Here is a 25,251-nt window from a genome sequence, read left to right as displayed (position 1 = left end):
ATCTCCGGATTAGGCGATTCCACGAAAATTCATGGAACGATGTTCTGTCAGCCCGGCATATCGACTTTCAAACTCCAGCCATAAACCGAGACCAAATAGCTGAGCGCCCACTAACATGGCAAGCATTATTCTAATACACTACGAATAGTACAGTCATGGACACATCTGGGTTGTAACGATACCATTAGCTTTCAATGAGATTATTACAACACAGCTGTGTTCGTGACTGTACAAGATCAAAGTAAGTTAACCCCTCCTTAACATCCACGAGCAAAGTGAAACGTGCGTGACTAGATAGGCACGCACTCCAACCTCAATCCCACAAGTTCAACCTTTGCATGGCTACATAGCCCCGAATCACCTTCCACCCATAAGGTCATTTTACAAGACACATGTAGTTTTTAAATTTTCGTCCCACACAGAACATATTTTTTACAATTTCACATAATCATTTACCACGTTCGACGCGGTTGATATAACAGGTACCGGGGTATGTTAAATAACTAATTGTGACCACCTACAGTACCTCTACAAGACTACCTTTCATGGCCAACCAGAGCCGAACGCTACACCCCCACTCACAAAGAATCATCTAAGTCTTTAGCTACATTGCCCAGATCTATCATGCAAGTTTATTCCAGCCCCGGCCCAACACAAACTCAACTATAGTGGCTACTTACCATTACAAGATCTACCTTATGCAATTAGCCCCGGCCCAATACCTCCAAACTTCGTTCGGCTACTTGGTCCCTGCAAGATCTACGGCTTGAATAGAACCACGGGTGCTCACAGGCGGTTTACGGACACAGGTTGCGTCTACTTATTTTTTTTTGGGAAGGGGTGATTTTTTATTTGCTTTTGTGATGGGAATTTGACTGAATAAACATTTAATTACTGGACAGAAGTTGAACTTCGTTAAATTGCACTAATCACTTCGTATACTGCTAATATACGTACTTCTAACAAACGGGTAATATAATATTACAGTATTTCTGAGGGGAGAGGACAGTACCCAATTATTACGGTAATATCAACGTTCAAACTTAAATTATCACGGGAGTTCTCCTAGGGGGGTTGAGCATTATATTGAGGATTTCTTGAGGAGGGAATATCCACACGTGAATATGAAAGTTAGGTCTCAGATTCAGATTGGCACAGAATTTCCATAGTAAGGGGGGATGAACTTTTAAATTAGGCAATATTTAGCGCTTTGGTATAAAATTCGTATGATTATCATTATTTCGACTATCATATTTCTATACCATTTGGAAGTCGTATGGTATGAAGTAGATCTTACTCTGAATTATTCGCTAAGCGAGGAGGGGGATCCGCCATAGTACACCGTGAGCTGAATTGCGAGCGAAGCGAGAAAGAAAATTTTTCGTGTCTAACCATCACTCATCCTCATTATCCTAAAGTGACGTAATAAAAATAGTTGCCCGTGGACTTCTTGTTTAGTCGTCGATGCTAATATTTCACATCATTACCTTTTCATGTTACAGTACGCCCGATATGTGCAGATTTTTTGCTCAATTGTGCATTTTTGTGATAGTAGCATGAAGCTTCAAATGTAGTTTAATATCCGTCTTAACATCATTTCAAAGTTTGGATGCATTTAAAATATCCTGTTAGCAATGGGGGAAGTTTTCAAAATGGCTACCGATTTATTAGTATTCTATATCTTTTGACATAAGCGGTGTAAATGAACTTTTATTGGTCCTGTTATTGGTCAAGGGAAAGCAAAACTTTCCAGTAAGACCTACGAAATCATTCTAAATGCGCATTAATAACGAAAAATACCTTGATTGCATAATTTTAAGGGACGCGTGTTTTCGAAATTGTTTATAATAGAATGTTGCTGTTCAAACCGATATAGTTTTGAAGTCTGGAATGTAATCGTTAACTGTACCGTTCCATAATGCCGTGTTTTGGAGGTGGAGCCCAGTCCCATACATTTTCCCTGTGGAACTCGGAAAATGTGATCAATATCTCTCCTGACCTCTTTACACTTGAATGCTTGCTCAAGGTAACTCCGGATATGAACACAGGTCTCCTACCTTCAAATTTGGCGCTCAATTTCACTATATTATCCTCGCTACTGAACTGGTTTTCTCTCATTACGATTCATTATTTCCGATTACACGACATAACATTTAGTATTTTAAAAAAAACAAACTTCAAACTACATTCTTTTCCGTGTAGGAAAGTATGGAAGTTATAATTTACTTCAATTTGGTTTAAAAACTGGATAATATCACGTTCATTGTTCAACATAGTTTAGGTAGCTCTAACTTAAACTTTCACCTAACACCATTCACTGTCTAACATCAAATCTATGTGATTTTAAGGCCCACCTGTCCCTCCACGAAAAAAGGCCAAAGTTTGCCTTACCCAAACATGTTGGGCTACTTATGGAATTCCTCACTTTAACTGGCTGTTGAGGCACAAATCCTACACCTCCCACCCACAGAGATCATCATTGTACTGGCTACTGCCCGAAACTAAAATCTTACCTTACGCTTAAGCAGCTAAATAGCTCCCTTCATCCCGTTCACACTCACGATCAACGATGTTTGGCTACTATCCATCACAAGATGTAAATAGTTTGGCTACCAGCCCCGACCCACTGCACCCAAGCACAAGTTCAGTTTGTTTGGCTACGTGTCCCTACAAGGCCTTGACTTTGCAGGACGTCGTAGTCCACCACAAAGTGAAACTTGTGCCGCTGGATAGCCTTGACCACTTCACCTCCCTCCCACTAGATACATCTAGGACGGGTTTTGGCAGCCCCGCCTCCACCCACAACAAAGCTAACCCTGCGCGACTAGATAGCTGCAAGGTAAGACCTAGTTTAGCGTGGTAGCCCCGCCCTCCACCCACGCACAAAGATGGTCTTGCATGACAATATAGACCCGAACCGTTCAACACGGTGAAGTGGTTAGTATAGCATCCCACGCTTGTAATGCTAGATTCAGGAGTCTAGTATGACATGATTTCTTAAGACTTGAATCTAGCACTAATCACCTTACTCATGGTAGCCATTAACCCAGTTAATTAGGAATACGAGAAAGTATAACTACAAGAGTAACCTATACCGCGCTACTTAAGAAACATTTTTGGCTGCTTGTAATCCCACCCACTCCTCCAGAGTCTAACTTGAACAAATCAAACACTAAATACGTGGCGTTTCATCCGTGAGCGGCCAAGAGCTTGCAACCTCGAGAAAAGCTGCTCAATGTTGGACTCAGAAGCCCAGCATTATATTGTGGCGGAATCAAAACGCCTTTAGAATAGGTATCATTGGTTCCGCTGTCCAGAAAAGTTTCTTCTGGACGCACTAGTGTCCCGGAATCGAGTGAGAAAGCGGAAATGGTTCAAGACTACGCTATCATGAATTTCGCTATTTACTAATTACATTCCTATACACGAATCTTATGTTTTTCTTGAAATTTTGTGACAAACGTGTCTTAAAATTAAGCTACAAGGTGGTTTTTCAATTTCCTAGGCGCCATTGAAAACCATTTCTGAAATACCTTACAATCTTTGGCACTCTATAGCAGTTTTAGCGTAGCTATAGTTCATAACTTGGAAGCCCAAGTGGTCCTTCTACATAATCACTGCCTTCTGCCACTTAGTTTTCGTGGCATTTCATAAGTGTGCAAAGCTACGCACTTGACCCATGCAAAATGTATTATAATCGATCTTCTATCACCCTTCATCGTATAGAAGGTTGCACCAGCGTGGTAGAGAATCTAATGAACACGCTGACGCAATGCAGCATTTTTATATTTGGGTATTTTGTTGCATTGTACATTTCCTAGAAACGTGTTGTTGTTCTTTTGATTGAACAATGATTTTGTTCTTTATTGCTTATTTTTAACTCAGCTTTAAAGAAGTGAATTTCTATTGTTATAGCTTTTGTTACAATTGGTGGTATTTGGAGGTTTTGTTGTACTAATTTGTTTGTGTTGTTATTTTTTAAATTTCTAAGCAACATATTGTTTTTTGATATTCGGTTTACTTTGAAGAGAACATTATTGTGCTATTTTGTCCTATTAATCTGTTTATGTTCCTTGCTGTGGATTTAGTAGTGGGATTCCAGTCTCTGTTTCGAACGCAAAGTTACCTCGTATTCTCAGCAAATGTTGTGGTGTCTAACAAACCTGTACTTATCTGAGCGATTTAGGTTTTTGCTGAGTGCCAACATGCAGGCAACTAATTGCAATGTTTATTTTAAAAAACTAAAGCCATTAGTGCTCGAATGTGTAATAAATATTTCAAAGATTACGTTGGTAGGCATTCTACTGTTTGAGAAAGTGTTGCAGGGGAGATTCGAACCGGGGACGCTTCGTTTGTGGTCAGTTATTGTGCTTCAGTTAACTGAATCCGTGCAGGTATGGAATCTACGTTACTGTAAGCGTCGTCACTTCTCCTCCTTCTCAGGCTTCAATGTGTCCTCGCATTCACGATCTTTCTGTGGATGCGGCGATGAGCAGTTCATGTCTTTCTCTCTCCTCCTCTCTCTCAAAACTTTCAATCTTTCCTGGCGTTCTCTATCTCTTTCTGAGAACGCGGCGATCGGCCCTTCATGTCGCTTATGCTCTTTTGCCAGCTTGTTTCTTGACACATTGCTCTTGTCTTTTCCTCTCCTCCTCTCTCTCAACTTTCAGCCTTTACTTGCGTTCTCTCTATTTCTGTGAACGCAAGGGAGGTCACCAGAGCATTTACCCAATCAGGCGTCACTAGAGCTGGGGACGGAACACTAGAAGTCGGTGCTATCTGAATTCTCACCTAGAAGCATTTCTGGCATCGCATCTCACGGTCAAATTCATCCACAACAGTCTGCCATTACACAATACTTCTGGTGGTAAAGCAGTCAAGCCCTTAAGCCGAAAGGCTATGGTGCGGAACTTTAATAACCATTAGTTTTTAGCAATGGGCAATATAGTCATGCTACTACCGAAAAACCCGTAATATTACTTGGTGTTACGACGAAAGTATGAAATGTGGATTAATAATACGCCAGTCTAAATGTCTTGAGGATCTCCGGATTAGGCGATTCCACGAAAATTCATGGAACGATGTTCTGTCAGCCCGGCATATCGACTTTCAAACTCCAGCCATAAACCGAGACCAAATAGCTGAGCGCCCACTAACATGGCAAGCATTATTCTAATACACTACGAATAGTACAGTCATGGACACATCTGGGTTGTAACGATACCATTAGCTTTCAATGAGATTATTACAACACAGCTGTGTTCGTGACTGTACAAGATCAAAGTAAGTTAACCCCTCCTTAACATCCACGAGCAAAGTGAAACGTGCGTGACTAGATAGGCACGCACTCCAACCTCAATCCCACAAGTTCAACCTTTGCATGGCTACATAGCCCCGAATCACCTTCCACCCATAAGGTCATTTTACAAGACACATGTAGTTTTTAAATTTTCGTCCCACACAGAACATATTTTTTACAATTTCACATAATCATTTACCACGTTCGACGCGGTTGATATAACAGGTACCGGGGTATGTTAAATAACTAATTGTGACCACCTACAGTACCTCTACAAGACTACCTTTCATGGCCAACCAGAGCCGAACGCTACACCCCCACTCACAAAGAATCATCTAAGTCTTTAGCTACATTGCCCAGATCTATCATGCAAGTTTATTCCAGCCCCGGCCCAACACAAACTCAACTATAGTGGCTACTTACCATTACAAGATCTACCTTATGCAATTAGCCCCGGCCCAATACCTCCAAACTTCGTTCGGCTACTTGGTCCCTGCAAGATCTACGGCTTGAATAGAACCACGGGTGCTCACAGGCGGTTTACGGACACAGGTTGCGTCTACTTATTTTTTTTTGGGAAGGGGTGATTTTTTATTTGCTTTTGTGATGGGAATTTGACTGAATAAACATTTAATTACTGGACAGAAGTTGAACTTCGTTAAATTGCACTAATCACTTCGTATACTGCTAATATACGTACTTCTAACAAACGGGTAATATAATATTACAGTATTTCTGAGGGGAGAGGACAGTAACCAATTATTACGGTAATATCAACGTTCAAACTTAAATTATCACGGGAGTTCTCCTAGGGGGGTTGAGCATTATATTGAGGATTTCTTGAGGAGGGAATATCCACACGTGAATATGAAAGTTAGGTCTCAGATTCAGATTGGCACAGAATTTCCATAGTAAGGGGGGATGAACTTTTAAATTAGGCAATATTTAGCGCTTTGGTATAAAATTCGTATGATTATCATTATTTCGACTATCATATTTCTATACCATTTGGAAGTCGTATGGTATGAAGTAGATCTTACTCTGAATTATTCGCTAAGCGAGGAGGGGGATCCGCCATAGTACACCTTGAGCTGAATTGCGAGCGAAGCGAGAAAGAAAATTTTTCGTGTCTAACCATCACTCATCCTCATTATCCTAAAGTGACGTAATAAAAATAGTTGCCCGTGGACTTCTTGTTTAGTCGTCGATGCTAATATTTCACATCATTACCTTTTCATGTTACAGTACGCCCGATATGTGCAGATTTTTTGCTCAATTGTGCATTTTTGTGATAGTAGCATGAAGCTTCAAATGTAGTTTAATATCCGTCTTAACATCATTTCAAAGTTTGGATGCATTTAAAATATCCTGTTAGCAATGGGGGAAGTTTTCAAAATGGCTACCGATTTATTAGTATTCTATATCTTTTGACATAAGCGGTGTAAATGAACTTTTATTGGTCCTGTTATTGGTCAAGGGAAAGCAAAACTTTCCAGTAAGACCTACGAAATCATTCTAAATGCGCATTAATAACGAAAAATACCTTGATTGCATAATTTTAAGGGACGCGTGTTTTCGAGATTGTTTATAATAGAATGTTGCTGTTCAAACCGATATAGTTTTGAAGTCTGGAATGTAATCGTTAACTGTACCGTTCCATAATGCCGTGTTTTGGAGGTGGAGCCCAGTCCCATACATTTTCCCTGTGGAACTCGGAAAATGTGATCAATATCTCTCCTGACCTCTTTACACTTGAATGCTTGCTCAAGGTAACTCCGGATATGAACACAGGTCTCCTACCTTCAAATTTGGCGCTCAATTTCACTATATTATCCTCGCTACTGAACTGGTTTTCTCTCATTACGATTCATTATTTCCGATTACACGACATAACATTTAGTATTTTAAAAAAAAAAAACTTCAAACTACATTCTTTTCCGTGTAGGAAAGTATGGAAGTTATAATTTACTTCAATTTGGTTTAAAAACTGGATAATATCACGTTCATTGTTCAACATAGTTTAGGTAGCTCTAACTTAAACTTTCACCTAACACCATTCACTGTCTAACATCAAATCTATGTGATTTTAAGGCCCACCTGTCCCTCCACGAAAAAAGGCCAAAGTTTGCCTTACCCAAACATGTTGGGCTACTTATGGAATTCCTCACTTTAACTGGCTGTTGAGGCACAAATCCTACACCTCCCACCCACAGAGATCATCATTGTACTGGCTACTGCCCGAAACTAAAATCTTACCTTACGCTTAAGCAGCTAAATAGCTCCCTTCATCCCGTTCACACTCACGATCAACGATGTTTGGCTACTATCCATCACAAGATGTAAATAGTTTGGCTACCAGCCCCGACCCACTGCACCCAAGCACAAGTTCAGTTTGTTTGGCTACGTGTCCCTACAAGGCCTTGACTTTGCAGGACGTCGTAGTCCACCACAAAGTGAAACTTGTGCCGCTGGATAGCCTTGACCACTTCACCTCCCTCCCACTAGATACATCTAGGACGGGTTTTGGCAGCCCCGCCTCCACCCACAACAAAGCTAACCCTGCGCGACTAGATAGCTGCAAGGTAAGACCTAGTTTAGCGTGGTAGCCCCGCCCTCCACCCACGCACAAAGATGGTCTTGCATGACAATATAGACCCGAACCGTTCAACACGGTGAAGTGGTTAGTATAGCATCCCACGCTTGTAATGCTAGATTCAGGAGTCTAGTATGACATGATTTCTTAAGACTTGAATCTAGCACTAATCACCTTACTCATGGTAGCCATTAACCCAGTTAATTAGGAATACGAGAAAGTATAACTACAAGAGTAACCTATACCGCGCTACTTAAGAAACATTTTTGGCTGCTTGTAATCCCACCCACTCCTCCAGAGTCTAACTTGAACAAATCAAACACTAAATACGTGGCGTTTCATCCGTGAGCGGCCAAGAGCTTGCAACCTCGAGAAAAGCTGCTCAATGTTGGACTCAGAAGCCCAGCATTATATTGTGGCGGAATCAAAACGCCTTTAGAATAGGTATCATTGGTTCCGCTGTCCAGAAAAGTTTCTTCTGGACGCACTAGTGTCCCGGAATCGAGTGAGAAAGCGGAAATGGTTCAAGACTACGCTATCATGAATTTCGCTATTTACTAATTACATTCCTATACACGAATCTTATGTTTTTCTTGAAATTTTGTGACAAACGTGTCTTAAAATTAAGCTACAAGGTGGTTTTTCAATTTCCTAGGCGCCATTGAAAACCATTTCTGAAATACCTTACAATCTTTGGCACTCTATAGCAGTTTTAGCGTAGCTATAGTTCATAACTTGGAAGCCCAAGTGGTCCTTCTACATAATCACTGCCTTCTGCCACTTAGTTTTCGTGGCATTTCATAAGTGTGCAAAGCTACGCACTTGACCCATGCAAAATGTACTATAATCGATCTTCTATCACCCTTCATCGTATAGAAGGTTGCACCAGCGTGGTAGAAAATCTAATGAACACGCTGACGCAATGCAGCATTTTTATATTTGGGTATTTTGTTGCATTGTACATTTCCTAGAAACGTGTTGTTGTTCTTTTGATTGAACAATGATTTTGTTCTTTATTGCTTATTTTTAACTCAGCTTTAAAGAAGTGAATTTCTATTGTTATAGCTTTTGTTACAATTGGTGGTATTTGGAGGTTTTGTTGTACTAATTTGTTTGTGTTGTTATTTTTTAAATTTCTAAGCAACATATTGTTTTTTGATATTCGGTTTACTTTGAAGAGAACATTATTGTGCTATTTTGTCCTATTAATCTGTTTATGTTCCTTGCTGTGGATTTAGTAGTGGGATTCCAGTCTCTGTTTCGAACGCAAAGTTACCTCGTATTCTCAGCAAATGTTGTGGTGTCTAACAAACCTGTACTTATCTGAGCGATTTAGGTTTTTGCTGAGTGCCAACATGCAGGCAACTAATTGCAATGTTTATTTTAAAAAACTAAAGCCATTAGTGCTCGAATGTGTAATAAATATTTCAAAGATTACGTTGGTAGGCATTCTACTGTTTGAGAAAGTGTTGCAGGGGAGATTCGAACCGGGGACGCTTCGTTTGTGGTCAGTTATTGTGCTTCAGTTAACTGAATCCGTGCAGGTATGGAATCTACGTTACTGGTAGCGTCGTCACTCCTCCTCCTTCTCAGGCTTCAATGTGTCCTCGCATTCACGATCTTTCTGTGGATGCGGCGATGAGCAGTTCATGTCTTTCTCTCTCCTCCTCTCTCTCAAAACTTTCAATCTTTCCTGGCGTTCTCTATCTCTTTCTGAGAACGCGGCGATCGGCCCTTCATGTCGCTTATGCTCTTTTGCCAGCTTGTTTCTTGACAAATTGCTCTTGTCTATTCCTCTCCTCCTCTCTCTCAACTTTCAGCCTTTACTTGCGTTCTCTCTATTTCTGTGAACGCAAGGGAGGTCACCAGAGCATTTACCCAATCAGGCGTCACTAGAGCTGGGGACGGAACACTAGAAGTCGGTGCTATCTGAATTCTCACCTAGAAGCATTTCTGGCATCGCATCTCACGGTCAAATTCATCCACAACAGTCTGCCATTACACAATACTTCTGGTGGTAAAGCAGTCAAGCCCTTAAGCCGAAAGGCTATGGTGCGGAACTTTAATAACCATTAGTTTTTAGCAATGGGCAATATAGTCATGCTACTACCGAAAAACCCGTAATATTACTTGGTGTTACGACGAAAGTATGAAATGTGGATTAATAATACGCCAGTCTAAATGTCTTGAGGATCTCCGGATTAGGCGATTCCACGAAAATTCATGGAACGATGTTCTGTCAGCCCGGCATATCGACTTTCAAACTCCAGCCATAAACCGAGACCAAATAGCTGAGCGCCCACTAACATGGCAAGCATTATTCTAATACACTACGAATAGTACAGTCACGGACACATCTGGGTTGTAACGATACCATTAGCTTTCAATGAGATTATTACAACCCAGCTGTGTTCGTGACTGTACAAGATCAAAGTTGCAACACAAGTTAACCCCTCCTTAACATCCACGAGCAAAGTGAAACGTGCGTGACTAGATAGGCACGCAGTCCAACCTCAATCCGACAAGTTCAACCTCTGCATGGCTACATAGCCCCGAATCACCATCCACCCATAAGGTCATTTTACAAAACACATGTAGTTTTTAAATTTTCGTCCCACACAGAACATATTTTTTACAATTTCACATAATCATTTACCACGTTCGACGCGGTTGATATAACAGGTACCGGGGTATGTTAAATAACTAATTGTGACCACCTACAGTACCTCTACAAGACTACCTTTCATGGCCAACCAGAGCCGAACGCTACACCCCCACTCACAAAGAATCATCCAAGTATTTAGCTACATTGCCCAGATATATCCTGCAAGTTTATTCCAGCCCCGGCCCAACACAAACTCAACTATAGTGGCTACTTACCATTACAAGATCTACCTTATGCAATTAGCCCTGGCCCAATACCTCCAAACTTCGTTCGGCTACTTTGTCCCTGCAAGATCTACGGCTTGAATAGAACCACGGGTGCTCACAGGCGGTTTACGGACACAGGTTGCGTCTACTTATTTTTTGGGGGGAGGGGTGTTTTTTTATTTGCTTTTGTGATGGGAATTTGACTGAATAAACATTTAATTACTGGACAGAAGTTGAACTTCGTTAAATTGCACTAATCACTTCGTATACTGCTAATATACGTACTTCTAACAAACGGGTAATATAATATTACAGTATTTCTGAGGGGAGAGGAGAGTACCCAATTGTTACGGTAATATCAACTTTAGATTATCACGGGAGTTCTCCTAGGGGGGTTGAGCATTATATTGAGGATTTCTTGAGGAGGGATTATCCACACGTGAATATCAAAGTTAGGTCTCAGATTCAGATTGACACAGAATTTCCATAGTAAGGGGGGATGAACTTTTAAATTTTGGGGTGAGGCAATATTTAGCGCTTTGGTATAAAATTCGTATGATTATCATTATTTCGACTATCATATTTCTATACCATTTGGAAGTCGTATGGTATGAAGTAGATCTTACTCTGAATTATTCGCTAAGCGAGGAGGGGGATCCGCCATAGTACACCGTGAGCTGAATTGCGAGCGAAGGGAGAAAGAAAATTTTTCGTGTCTAACCATCACTCATCCTCATTATCCTAAAGTGACGTAATAAAAATAGTTGCCCGTGGACTTCTTGTTTAGTCGTCGATGCTAATATTTCACATCATTACCTTTTCATGTTACAGTACGCCCGATATGTGCAGATTTTTTGCTCAATTGTGCATTTTTGTGATAGTAGCATGAAGCTTCAAATGTAGTTTAATATCCGTCTTAACATCATTTCAAAGTTTGGATGCATTTAAAATATCCTGTTAGCAATGGGGGAAGTTTTCAAAATGGCTTCCGATTTATTAGTATTCTATATCTTTTGACATAAGCGGTGTAAATGAACTTTTATTGGTCCTGTTATTGGTCAAGGGAAAGCAAAACTTTCCAGTAAGACCTACGAAATCATTCTAAATGCGCATTAATAACGAAAAATACCTTGATTGCCTAATTTTAAGGGACGCTTGCTTTCAATATTGTTTATAATAGAATGTTGCTGTTCAAACCGATTTAGTTTTGAAGTCTGGAATGTAATCGTTAACTGTACCGTTCCATAATGCCGTGTTTTGGAGGTGAGTAGTTGTATTGGCTATAGGCTTTTCTCCACTTACAAGTGTAGAAAAGAAGAGGTTATTTGATTGAACAATCCGATTTGCCTACACTTAAAACAATGCCAAGAGGGGCCTATACCCCAATTCTTCTAGTGTGATATGCTTTTAATTTTAAGAAATTCTGAATTCTAGTGTAGAAAAGATGAAGCCCCTCAGACAGATTTGCCTACACTTAAAACTATGCCAAGTTCCCATATCATCTTATTGTTTATAGTGTGTTTTTCTGTCAAAATCCTAGGAATCTTGAATTCTAGTGTAGAAATGGTGAGCCCCCCTCAGATTGATTCTAGAGGGGGCTGACTCGAACCTAGAAGCCTCTCGATTACTAAACCAAAAATGCTTATATTCTCATGTTGATGAGCCCCCTCTCATTTGCCCATGTGTGTAAAAACTACATCTGCCAGATTGTTGTCCATAAACTTATCAAAAATATGCTCTTTTTGATATTGTTTTGGATACACTTGAAATTAAGCCAAGATGCTCATAAAACCCACACCCACACCCACCCACATACACCCACACCCACCCACACCCACACATATTTATTTCCGGTCCACTTCCGGTCCACTTCTGGTTTACTTCCGGTTTACTTCCGGTCCACTTCCGGTCCACTTCCGGTTTACTTCCGGTCCACTTCCGGTTTGCCTATTTCCGGGCCACTTCCGGCCCACTTGTGGCCTATTTCTGGTTTATTTCTATTGCATCATGTTTTGCAACAAATTATTACCCAATATTATGCAATAAATTATTAGGCATGTGTTGTTTTCTGATTGGTTAATTATGACATAATATGATGATGTGTTATATTCTGATTGCTTTATTGTTTCAGATGTTTTAATCCATGCTTAGGGTATATAAAGAGATTTTGCATCACATATCAGCCAGTATTGTGAGAGTGGCTGAGGAGTACAGATGTGTTGTTACAGTGCTTCTCATACTACAGGCCTGTTTGTTTTAATATAAAACATTTCTTATTATTCAATTTCTGATATATTAAACAAAAAGGCTTATATTTTGTATAAAAAAATCTGATATTTGTTACATCCAGCTTGTTTGTTGTAATCCACTTATATTTAGAGTCAGGCTTATATCTGTCCCAGCCTGTTATACAAAAATCAATACATAACACAGTGCTAGGTCATTGCCATTCTAGACATGCATGTCTGTGCAGGTATTTGTGCTAGGTCAGTGTAGATCAATATTTATTCTCTTTTTCCACTTGTAGGCTATTAGCTTTACAACCTGTTAACAGATAAGCATAGAGTTTTGATTTAAAACCCAAGAAATTTTATATAATAAACCGAGGATAAAAATTAATAATATTAACATATTAAATATACACAAGAAATATACAAAGCACACAGCTGAAGAAAATATATATATATTAAGTACAAAATTTTGAATTGAACCCCAGGAAATCTTATATAATAAACCAACAACAAAAATGCCAAATCAAAAATATTGCAATCAATGAAATAAAAATATATCCAGCCCCAATTGGGCCAGGCACCAAAGAAATTGTCTTCTAGACAAATGCAGAACTCCCACTAAAATATGCCCCAAATGCCATAGAAAATATAGCATGGAATATTTCACATATAAACATAAAGGTACTTGCTCTGCACAGTCATCAACATTGCCCCCACAACCATCTACATCTTGTCACGGGCTTCTGCTAATTTAATAATAACTAATTAACTCAATTAACTCAACTGAACTGAGCTTAGCAACGCAACATCGAAGAATCTCTCGCCTCATCTGCTGGGCGAATTAAACATTACATGAAATATAATACGGTCAGGATAAGTGCCTAACAGTCGGAGTTACCGAGAATAAACCTAGGAGGATTTGATTTTAAATACCTGAAATGACGTTACATAATACTACGGTGTTTCTGAATATACACATATATTAAAGCACATATAAATAGACAGTACATCTTGCCCTCTTTCACTCGATCTCACATTCATTCTCTCATTCCATGGCATATGGCGACAATATGACAATTACAAAGGTTAGATTAATTACTACTTTGACCATACTCTTGCTATGTCTTGGCTACATTGCCTTTTACAATTTATCGTTTAGGATTTTAAGCATAAAGTGAATAATTGTTCTTCGTGCGAACCCTTTTTATCTTTTCTGAAGGTATAATTATATTCAATGAACTATTCTTTGCTGTTAACATAAACTCTCATCTTTAACATTTGATTACTCCGCCGGAAAACAGATGTCTAGGGTTGCCATAGCACTGATTTAAGTTAAGCAATGATTTGATTCACGCAGATTCGCGGTAGATAGTCGTCATCTTTCTCACACACGCACATGTTTGGATCTTACCTTCGCTGCATTCCCTCTGACCTGGGTTGGGCGGAAGTGGTCCTACAGTTCTGGAAGACATCTGCACTCCAGTGTTGCACTTCGCGGTTATCCTGGTTGGCGAAAGTGGATCAGTCGGCAGCTCCATCTGGCATCCTCGGATCCTGGCTTCTCTCGTGCACTGTCGACTCCATACGACAACTTGCGCAATAATAGGTCAGTTCTTCGCGGTCACTCGTAAGTACAGATACGTGACTTGGGCGATGAGACGAACGTACGCGATGAGCCATTCGCGGTTTCACATGGATATCAAATGTTATTAACTTTCACTACTTTGGACGTTGTTTCGGACGATTGACACAGGTGGACGTGTCTGGCGTTATTCTCACATAACCACACGTATGTGCACGGATGCGTTGACGGCGAGGGGAGGACGACCCCCTGGTTCTATATTCTGCTCTACTCCATGGCTCTGAAACACTCACTCGAGGAAAACAAATCCAGACCTCGAGTCTGCTTGCAACTCGCAGCTCGGTCGCACGTAGCTCACACTCCGGTGGCGATTCTAGGCAAAACTGTGCAAAACTGTTCCAAATCATCCCTTTTATTCCAGATTTGAACGTAGTGACGCTGTACCCTCTATGATCAGGTGCTTGTTTATTGTTTCTGGTGCTTTGACCGTTGTCCTCCTATCCTGGTCAATGCTCACTCAGGTCCTTAACCCCTGGCAGCAGCCCCTCGCGCAGAGATTAGGCTAACTCTTCCTCTTTTGTATTCAGTCACGAAACGCAGGAACAACTCAGTAGGGTAGCTTCTCCCTTTCAATCCGGCGATGAATCTTTAATAATTCATAACTCCCGTAGTTCTGTTCTGATTAGGCTCAAATCTTGGAATCAGTACTTTCATGAGGTGTTCTTCCGCTGGTGAAAATCTCATCCAATTCGGTCCATTGGTTTAGAAGTTGCATTTTTCTTGTTATTCCCATAAGAATGCATGTAAATCCGAATTCGGGCGGAAAACTGTGGTTGAGCAAGCTAGTGCTGGCTAAGGCAGTTCGCTAGACACCTGTATTCGCGACGGATATTAATATTACCAATTGCAATTAATTCCTACTAACGGGCAATTAGATTAATTACTTGTCACTCAATATTTGACCGTTATAACATTCCCCTCCTTTTAATTATGAATTTTTTTCAGAACGAACTTGCGAGTGACAGGAAAAAATTCATACCACATATTAATGATATTTGTTAATGATCGCACACATAGGCGTCTGAATAGGGACTCGAACCCTGGACTGTATAACTTTTAACTCAACATTAGAATGAAGTTATACTTTCTGCAATTGTACTATAATTATGAAAATATAAACAAATATGATAACGTATACAAGAATACAATATAAAGTACATTTTAACATCAAAATCTCAACGTATATTACCACATACATACTAACTTTGGATACACCCTGTAGTTTTATACATAATAATGTGAATACTGAATAATAAGCTAAATAAGATATAAGTAAATATCTGATTTGCAATTTGCTCCCTCTCATACATATGTTCGCATACTTCTTGCATTAATTATAAGAAAGGTCTACATTTTTGCCTTTTAATATAAAAAAATAATCTCTAATTTTCCTATTGTTTACTTTACAATCGCGGTGGCTCTAGTGCGATATTTTCGTCAGTGTCTCCTTTGACATGAGCCGGACTGACAAAGGAGTCTTCTAGTCTCCCGTCGGGCCTTGAATATCGGTTATCTGCTCCAGAGATCGCTGTTCTTGCCTCAGTCCACTTCGTCTAGGTTGGTAATCCGGGGAGAGTGGGTCCAAGTCACGGCTAGTAGACGGTCTATTCCAGTCGGGTAAATTAGCAGTAGTCTGTGGGGACACGACTGTTCTAACCGCATTCACAGCACGATTCCTCTCAACTTGACTCGGGTTGTTTTGACCCCGGCAGTGTTGCCATCTCGCGTTTTCTCCATCCCTATCGTCTCTGAAGTGTTGTTGTTGTGGGCGGTGATTGCTGTACTGGCCTCGCTGGGGATAAGCTTCTCTATAGTTCCTCCCAGAGTTCTGTCTCCGACTATCGTTTGTTGCCAATTTTACTTTCGGGCATCCCTCTTGCCTTTCTTCATCAAAATTTCCATACTTTCTCCTGTGATTCTTGTTTTCCCAGGATGCTCGTTTCTCTTGCTCCAGCGCGTCCAAATCGCAAAGAATCATCGACATCGTGTCCAGGTTGGAAAGTGCGTCTCCGGTTAGCTGACGTTGCACATAATGCGGAAACATTGCACGTATTGCGGCTAACATTTCAACTGGCTCAATTCCGGGCTTCAGGGCGTGGAAGTCACTCACTCGCTGCCAAAAGAATTGTTTATAGGTGATTTTCTGGCGGCTCTCATCAAACCTGCGATTTCTAAGCAAAGTGATTTGGCGTTCTACTAGCTGGCGACCTTGAAATTGTTGCAGAAATGCTTGTTCAAACTCTTCAAAGCTATTAAATTGTGGATTCCGCTGCTCGAGCCAGATCCTTGCGCTCCCTTTGAGTAATTTTCGCATTAGCCTCAAGCAGTCTGGGCTATCGACACCGTACAACAAACAATCTCTCTTGAAGTCCCCTATGAAGATTGACGGTAAAATCTCGTCGTGATCTGGGCTGTACGTATGGAAATGATCTAGGCTGACCTTTGAGAAGATTCCGCGAGTACTCGACTCCGGGTTGGAAACACTGCGTGTCTCCTGCTGGGCGAAAGCGTTCAAGCTCGGCGAGCTCCCGCTCCGGCCGATGACGTCACGCGCTGCTTGGCGATCCAAGGAAGTTGGTGCTGATTGACAGGTCAGCTGGTTGGTCACGTCTGCTGCGACGAGCAAAGGGGTTGGGTTCACATCCCTGGACGTCGTCTCCATTGTGACTACACTGTTGTTCATCTCTTGTTGCCCCTTTTCGCAATCCTTCTCCGACTGAAGTACTTTCTCCTTCATTCGGTCATTTTCGGATAGCAGTACTTGGAAACGGCGGTCCCATTTATCTTCCCACTCTTCTCTTCTTCTTTCTTCCATTTCTTCCTTCTGTTTTCGGCGTTCTTCCTTCTCTCTCCTTTCGGCAGCCTCTATCTTCCGCCTTTCTTCTTCTTCTCCCTTCCTCTTCTGATCTCTTTCTTCATCTCTGGCTTGGATGTAGCTGATTAGCTGAGAGAACATGGCCTGCACGTCCATCTTCTCTGGAACTGGCAACCCTGTTACCGACTGATCTTTCCCTAGATCCTTATCGACGTTATCGGTTGAGGAAGCGCCTGCGTCTGTGGAATGCTCAACACCTGGGCGGTCCATCGTATTGTCGGCTAATCTCTTGCGGTGACGAGTGGTTCTTTGCATGCCAATCTTCTTCTTCTTCTTCTTCTTCTTCTCGTGGCTTGCTATCGCCGAAGGAAAAAGATATCAAAATTCTTTTCCTGGTTTCTGGTTTCAGATCCCGGGGATCGCACCCCTCACCTGCTTCCGTGTCATAACGCGTGTCCTTTTGTCCTGTATCGTCCGAAGTTAATAACGCCCATTGTTAATAAAATAATAAGATCCTCTAATAATTCTGCTATGGAAAAATGCTATAGTCGCAACAAATTATTTTCACTATTACACCATAAAAAACACACAAAATGGTTCTAGCTACACATCGATTGCATATTCAGTTAATTAAAATCACCGTGCAAATTACACATTAATACTTTAAATGAAAACGTCTTTATAGATTCTTATCAGGATTTTCAGTTACAGGTTGCAATTATTTAACTTTCAACAAAAAAATCTTAGTTCCCCCTTAGCGTTAAATTCTGGTACCCTGTCGTAGACATTCGTAGGCTGAAAACTCTCTTTAACAACAAGTATTAAATCCCCTTGGGTAATAGACATAACTGATTGTTAAACATTACAATCAAACTTCATAAAAATTCACATTGAGTAGATAAGCAACTAATTAGAATACTCGTGACCTCCAGGTTCCTTACTAGCCTGCCTGTAACATCGTTCTACGAGCCTAATTCCTATTTGCTTCCTATTTGCCTACTCTTCTATTTGCCTATTCGTCGATTATTCGGGCCTACTTTTTACACCCCTACTTGTCTATTCACATACTCGTCGATTATTCGGCGTACTTTTTTACTTGCCTACTTATTTTATTTGCCTACTCGTCGCTTGTTTGGGCAACTTTTTTACTCTTACTTGTCTACTTTTCTATTTGCCTACCCGTCAAGTGTTCGGGCGCCATATTTTGTCACGGGCTTCTGCTAATTTAATAATAACTAATTAACTCAATTAACTCAACTGAACTGAGCTTAGCAACGCAACATCGAAGAATCTCTCGCCTCATCTGCTGGGCGAATTAAACATTACATGAAATATAATACGGTCAGGATAAGTGCCTAACAGTCGGAGTTACCGAGAATAAACCTAGGAGGATTTGATTTTAAATACCTGAAATGACGTTACATAATACTACGGTGTTTCTGAATATACACATATATTAAAGCACATATAAATAGACAGTACATCTTGCCCTCTTTCACTCGATCTCACATTCATTCTCTCATTCCATGGCATATGGCGACAATATGACAATTACAAAGGTTAGATTAATTACTACTTTGACCATACTCTTGCTATGTCTTGGCTACATTGCCTTTTACAATTTATCGTTTAGGATTTTAAGCATAAAGTGAATAATTGTTCTTCGTGCGAACCCTTTTTATCTTTTCTGAAGGTATAATTATATTCAATGAACTATTCTTTGCTGTTAACATAAACTCTCATCTTTAACATTTGATTACTCCGCCGGAAAACAGATGTCTAGGGTTGCCATAGCACTGATTTAAGTTAAGCAATGATTTGATTCACGCAGATTCGCGGTAGATAGTCGTCATCTTTCTCACACACGCACATGTTTGGATCTTACCTTCGCTGCATTCCCTCTGACCTGGGTTGGGCGGAAGTGGTCCTACAGTTCTGGAAGACATCTGCACTCCAGTGTTGCACTTCGCGGTTATCCTGGTTGGCGAAAGTGGATCAGTCGGCAGCTCCATCTGGCATCCTCGGATCCTGGCTTCTCTCGTGCACTGTCGACTCCATACGACAACTTGCGCAATAATAGGTCAGTTCTTCGCGGTCACTCGTAAGTACAGATACGTGACTTGGGCGATGAGACGAACGTACGCGATGAGCCATTCGCGGTTTCACATGGATATCAAATGTTATTAACTTTCACTACTTTGGACGTTGTTTCGGACGATTGACACAGGTGGACGTGTCTGGCGTTATTCTCACATAACCACACGTATGTGCACGGATGCGTTGACGGCGAGGGGAGGACGACCCCCTGGTTCTATATTCTGCTCTACTCCATGGCTCTGAAACACTCACTCGAGGAAAACAAATCCAGACCTCGAGTCTGCTTGCAACTCGCAGCTCGGTCGCACGTAGCTCACACTCCGGTGGCGATTCTAGGCAAAACTGTGCAAAACTGTTCCAAATCATCCCTTTTATTCCAGATTTGAACGTAGTGACGCTGTACCCTCTATGATCAGGTGCTTGTTTATTGTTTCTGGTGCTTTGACCGTTGTCCTCCTATCCTGGTCAATGCTCACTCAGGTCCTTAACCCCTGGCAGCAGCCCCTCGCGCAGAGATTAGGCTAACTCTTCCTCTTTTGTATTCAGTCACGAAACGCAGGAACAACTCAGTAGGGTAGCTTCTCCCTTTCAATCCGGCGATGAATCTTTAATAATTCATAACTCCCGTAGTTCTGTTCTGATTAGGCTCAAATCTTGGAATCAGTACTTTCATGAGGTGTTCTTCCGCTGGTGAAAATCTCATCCAATTCGGTCCATTGGTTTAGAAGTTGCATTTTTCTTGTTATTCCCATAAGAATGCATGTAAATCCGAATTCGGGCGGAAAACTGTGGTTGAGCAAGCTAGTGCTGGCTAAGGCAGTTCGCTAGACACCTGTATTCGCGACGGATATTAATATTACCAATTGCAATTAATTCCTACTAACGGGCAATTAGATTAATTACTTGTCACTCAATATTTGACCGTTATAATCTGGTCTGAAAAGAAAGCATGAAGCACCTGTTAATGCTGGACCGGCAAAACAGCCACGCTATGAACCACCCATCCATAGCAGTTTTAATGGCCAATTAAGAGATCTCCGCTTTGTATCAGAGCCAAGATGTGGTATTAAGAATTTTTTGAACACTATAAATCCTGATGTGCAGGCAATTCTAAATGCACTAAATGGCTCTTATAAGCTGTCTCTCAAATTGTTTACACAATATAAGAAACCAAATGGCACAAAATTTACACAGCCCCACATAACAGAAACTGTACCTGTATATTCAAATGCAAATTTAGGCAAAATAATAAGCAGTTTGATAGATCAATTGAATATTAAACACTCTGAATTTGCAGCAAAAGAGTCTGGATGGAGCCTATGTGGATCTCCACACAAGTTATATGTTAATATTTCTGAATTCAGCCCATTACAAGGATCTACATATTTGCCATTACCTGCCAATATTAAAAACAAAAGAGCCGTGGTTAATATTGAAAATAATGATGAGAAATGCTTTTTGTGGTGTATTTTAGCTGCTTTGTATCCAGTTTCAAGGCATCCTGAGAGAATAACTTATTATAAACAATATGAACACAATTTCGATGAAGCAATGAAGGGTTTAGAATATCCAATGTCTGTTCAGAATATTGATAAATTTGAAAAAAAGGCCAGGGATATTAATGGTAAGCAATTATCTATTAATGTATTTATTTGTTCCACTGGCCGTGGCAATTGCTTGATAGCACCTCTCAGAATCAGTACATTTGATGATGATTCTGCTGTTCCGATTGATCTGCTCTTAATTGAAGGGGATGGCACATATCATTACACTCTGATACATAATCTTGAAGCTTTAGTGAGAACACAACTAGACAAATCCAATACAATATTCAAGTTGTGCAGAAGATGTTTAACTGTATTTGATGGTAGAAAAATGGTGAATGGGGTTCGGGAAGTGAATGCAGAAATTGCTAAAAACAAGTTAATTGAGCATCTGAAATACTGTGGCAGCTATAAACCTGTTCATATGGTGATGCCTAATCCAAGTGAAAATGCCAAATTCAAAAAATTTGAAGCCTTGTTGGAACACCCAGCATATATAGTCTGTGATTTTGAATCAAACCTCAAACCTCTTGCATTCTGTAGCCCAGATCCTGAGGAATCTTCAATTACACCATACCAGTTACATGAACCTTCCAGCTTTTATTATGTGATTGTACAGGATGGTGTTGTTAGTAAAAAAGATTCATACATGGGAGCAGATGCCATCAAAAAATTTGCACATAGAATAGAAAATGAGTGCTATGACATAGCATCTAATATCTTATTAAAATCAAAACCTATGTTGCCTTTAACAGAGAAACAGATTGAAGATTTCAACAATGCAGAAAAATGCCCGGTATGTGATTCTGAATTTTCAGATACAAATATCAAGGTGAAACACCATTCCCATAAAGATGGTAAATTCTTAATGGCCCTGTGTAATAGCTGTAATATTAAGATCCAGAGACCAAAATTTGTCCCTATATTTTGCCATGGAGCATCCAATTATGATTTCCATCTGATCAGATATGAGGGGTTTGACAAACAGAATTTAAATATTTTAGCTGAAAATGATGAGAAATATATTGCTATTAGCAAAATAATTAAAGTTAATGGTGTTCCTATTCACTTAAGATTTCTTGATTCATACAGAATTTTATCGGCTAGCCTGGCTACACTGGCCACTCAATTATCTGATGATCAATTCAAAATCACATGTGCTTTGTTTCCAAATCAGGACCTGAAATTAATTAGGCGGAAGGGTGTATATCCATATGACTATGTTACAGATTTTTCTAAATTTCATGAGTGTGCTCTGCCACCGCAACAAGAGTTTTACAGCAAAATCAGAAGATCTGGAATCACTGATGAAGATTATCACCATGCCCAGTTGATGTGGGACAATTTAAAATGCAAGTCATTTGGTGATTATCACATGGCATATTTGAAACTTGATGTGACCCTCTTAGCTGATATATTGCAGGCATTCAGAAAATCTTCCATGCAAAATTATAAACTGGATCCAATGTATTTCTACAGTGCCCCGAGACTAGCATGGTCTGCAATGTTTTTAAACACTAACATGCAATTGGATCTTATCCAAGATCAAGATATGTATCTGTTTATGGAGCAATGTATAAGAGGGGGCATGGTGCAATGCTCTCAGAGATATGCCAGAGCTAATAACAAATATATTCCTGATTATGATCCAGCACTGCCATCAAATTATATACTGTATGTAGATGCAAACAGCCTGTATGGTTATGCCATGATGGATAAACTGCCATATGCAGGGCTTGAGTGGGTTGAAGATTTCAATATTGAAGATCTTAAGGATTTTGATGACAGTAAGTATGGCCTGTTCTTAGAAGTTGATCTGACAATTCCTGATGATTTACACAACAAATTTTCTGATCTGCCCCCAATTCCTGAGGTTAAGTACTCACCTGGCTCTAAACAGAAGAAATTAATGATGACTCTGGAGCCAAAACAGGGTTATGTCTTATATTACAAAAACCTCCAGTTCCTGATGCATCATGGTGTCCAAGTGAGCAAAGTTGGCAAACTTTTGAGGTTCAGGCACTTAAAATGGTTGAAGCCTTATATTAATACAAACACAGAGCTTCGAACATCTGCAAAAAGCTAATTTGATAAGGCCTTGTTTAAATTGATGGTCAATTCTGTGTATGGCAAAACTATTGAAAATGTCAGAAAACATACCGATGTTAAAATAATTACTGACCCCAGCCTGAGCAAAAAATTGATTGCAAAGCCTAATTTCAATTATAGAAGAATTTATGATGAAAATATGGCACTCTTCAACATGAAAAAAACAAAGATTAAGTTTGATAAACCTATTTATGTAGGGGCTGTGATATTGGAATTGGCCAAATTACACATGTTAAAATTGTATTATAATGTGCTGAAACCTTTTTATGGTGATTGTGTAAAATTGATGTACATGGATACAGATAGTTTTGTTCTTGATATTCAAACAGCAGATGTTTATCAAGATATAGCACAGCCTGCATTGCTTGAATATTTTGATACCAGTGAACATACAAAGATTCAACCCCACAACAAAAAGGTGCCTGGCAAGTTAAAAGATGAGACACTTGGTGATGTTATTGTGGCATTTGCTGGGTTAAGGGCCAAGATGTACAGTTTTGAAACATGTAGTGGTGTTGTTGCCAAAAAAGCCAAGGGCATTGGCAAAGTGATTGTAGACAAAGAGCTTGAATTTGAAGATTATAAAAATTGCCTCAAATCATGTAGCACAATCAGAACATCAGAATCCAGAATTCAGAGTGTGGGTCACTTGCTGACTAGCAATATTCTAAGAAAAGTGGCTCTGGACCCACATGATGATAAGAGATGCATTTTATCATGTGGCATACATACTCTACCATGGGGTCATTGTGATTTGAAAAATGGCAATCAATGCCCAATCACAGAGCATGATTTGAAATAAATAAACATGCCTATGAACTTATTTGGGTTCAAAAAACGGGCTATTATGGAGCTGCCAACACCACAACCCTCTTCTGATATAATATCTAAACTAAGTGCTTTGTTAATTATTCATCTGAACAGCATACTTACAGATGTTGATGATGAAACAGGCAAAACATTGTACATATTTAACAATAATTTAAATTATTACCAATTACCTGTAGGTGGGCAATTGCAATTTATTACAACCCCTGAGGGCAATGTCAAGATTTCAATAGGGAAAAATATTTATAGAATTAAGCACTCAAACATGATTTCTGGCACTGTTTATACTGTTTCTGCTGGTGACTGCTTATATATTGAGGTCCCTGGATCCTATGACAAGCTTATACCCTTTTTTATAGAATTAAGAATTAGATATTTAATAATAAATAACCACTAAAACAAAAATGCCTAATGATATATTTGGCCATACAAGACATGAAGATCACAGTGATGAGATTCTGATGCTTGATGTCAGAGTCAAAAAATTAAGAAGTGATTTACAAGCTTTACAAACTACACTCAATGCCAGTCTTCAATTAGAAATTACAAATTTACAATCACAATGCATGGACCCTCTTCTTAAAATTGATTCTGAACTCAAATTATTGCTTCAGAAATATACTGATTTGGCCACATTGGATAATTTTCAAAGTTTAGAAGAAGCTGTAGCAGCTCTTCAAGCCAAATTTAAGACCCAGGCTAACAACTCTGAGCAATTGAAACAACAATTAGAAGAGCAGATAAATAATGTCCAGACACAGCTCCAAACAATTGTCAAAAGCATAAAATCACAAGAAGATTTTAATCTAGTGATTTCCACTCTAAAGGAACAGATTCAGTCACTCCAGATACCAAATCTGGACCCCTTGAACAATGCCATACCCGAGGTTAAAGAAAAAATTGAGACACTTGAAATTTTTATGAACAACTTGCCATCTTCTGATGCTTTGAGTGCAATAACTCGGAGTGTAGCCAATATTAAGCTGCAACTTGAAACATATGAAGATTTTGGAAAAATTCAAAGTACCATAACCCATCTTGAAGGTACAATAGCAGCAGTGCAAAGTGATTTGGCAAATGTACAAGAATCTCTAGAATCCCGATTGCCTGGGATTGTAGATACCCTTGTCAGTGTCCAGCAACAAATTACAAAGCTTGAAAACCTCAACACTGAATCTGAGCTATCTCATTTTCATCACTTGATCGATGATATTCAAACAAA

This window comes from Lepisma saccharinum, chromosome 6 (assembly GCF_977018435.1).
Source record: "Lepisma saccharinum chromosome 6, izLepSacc3.1, whole genome shotgun sequence".
Taxonomy (NCBI): domain Eukaryota; kingdom Metazoa; phylum Arthropoda; class Insecta; order Zygentoma; family Lepismatidae; genus Lepisma; species Lepisma saccharinum.
This window is presented reverse-complemented; position numbering follows the sequence as displayed.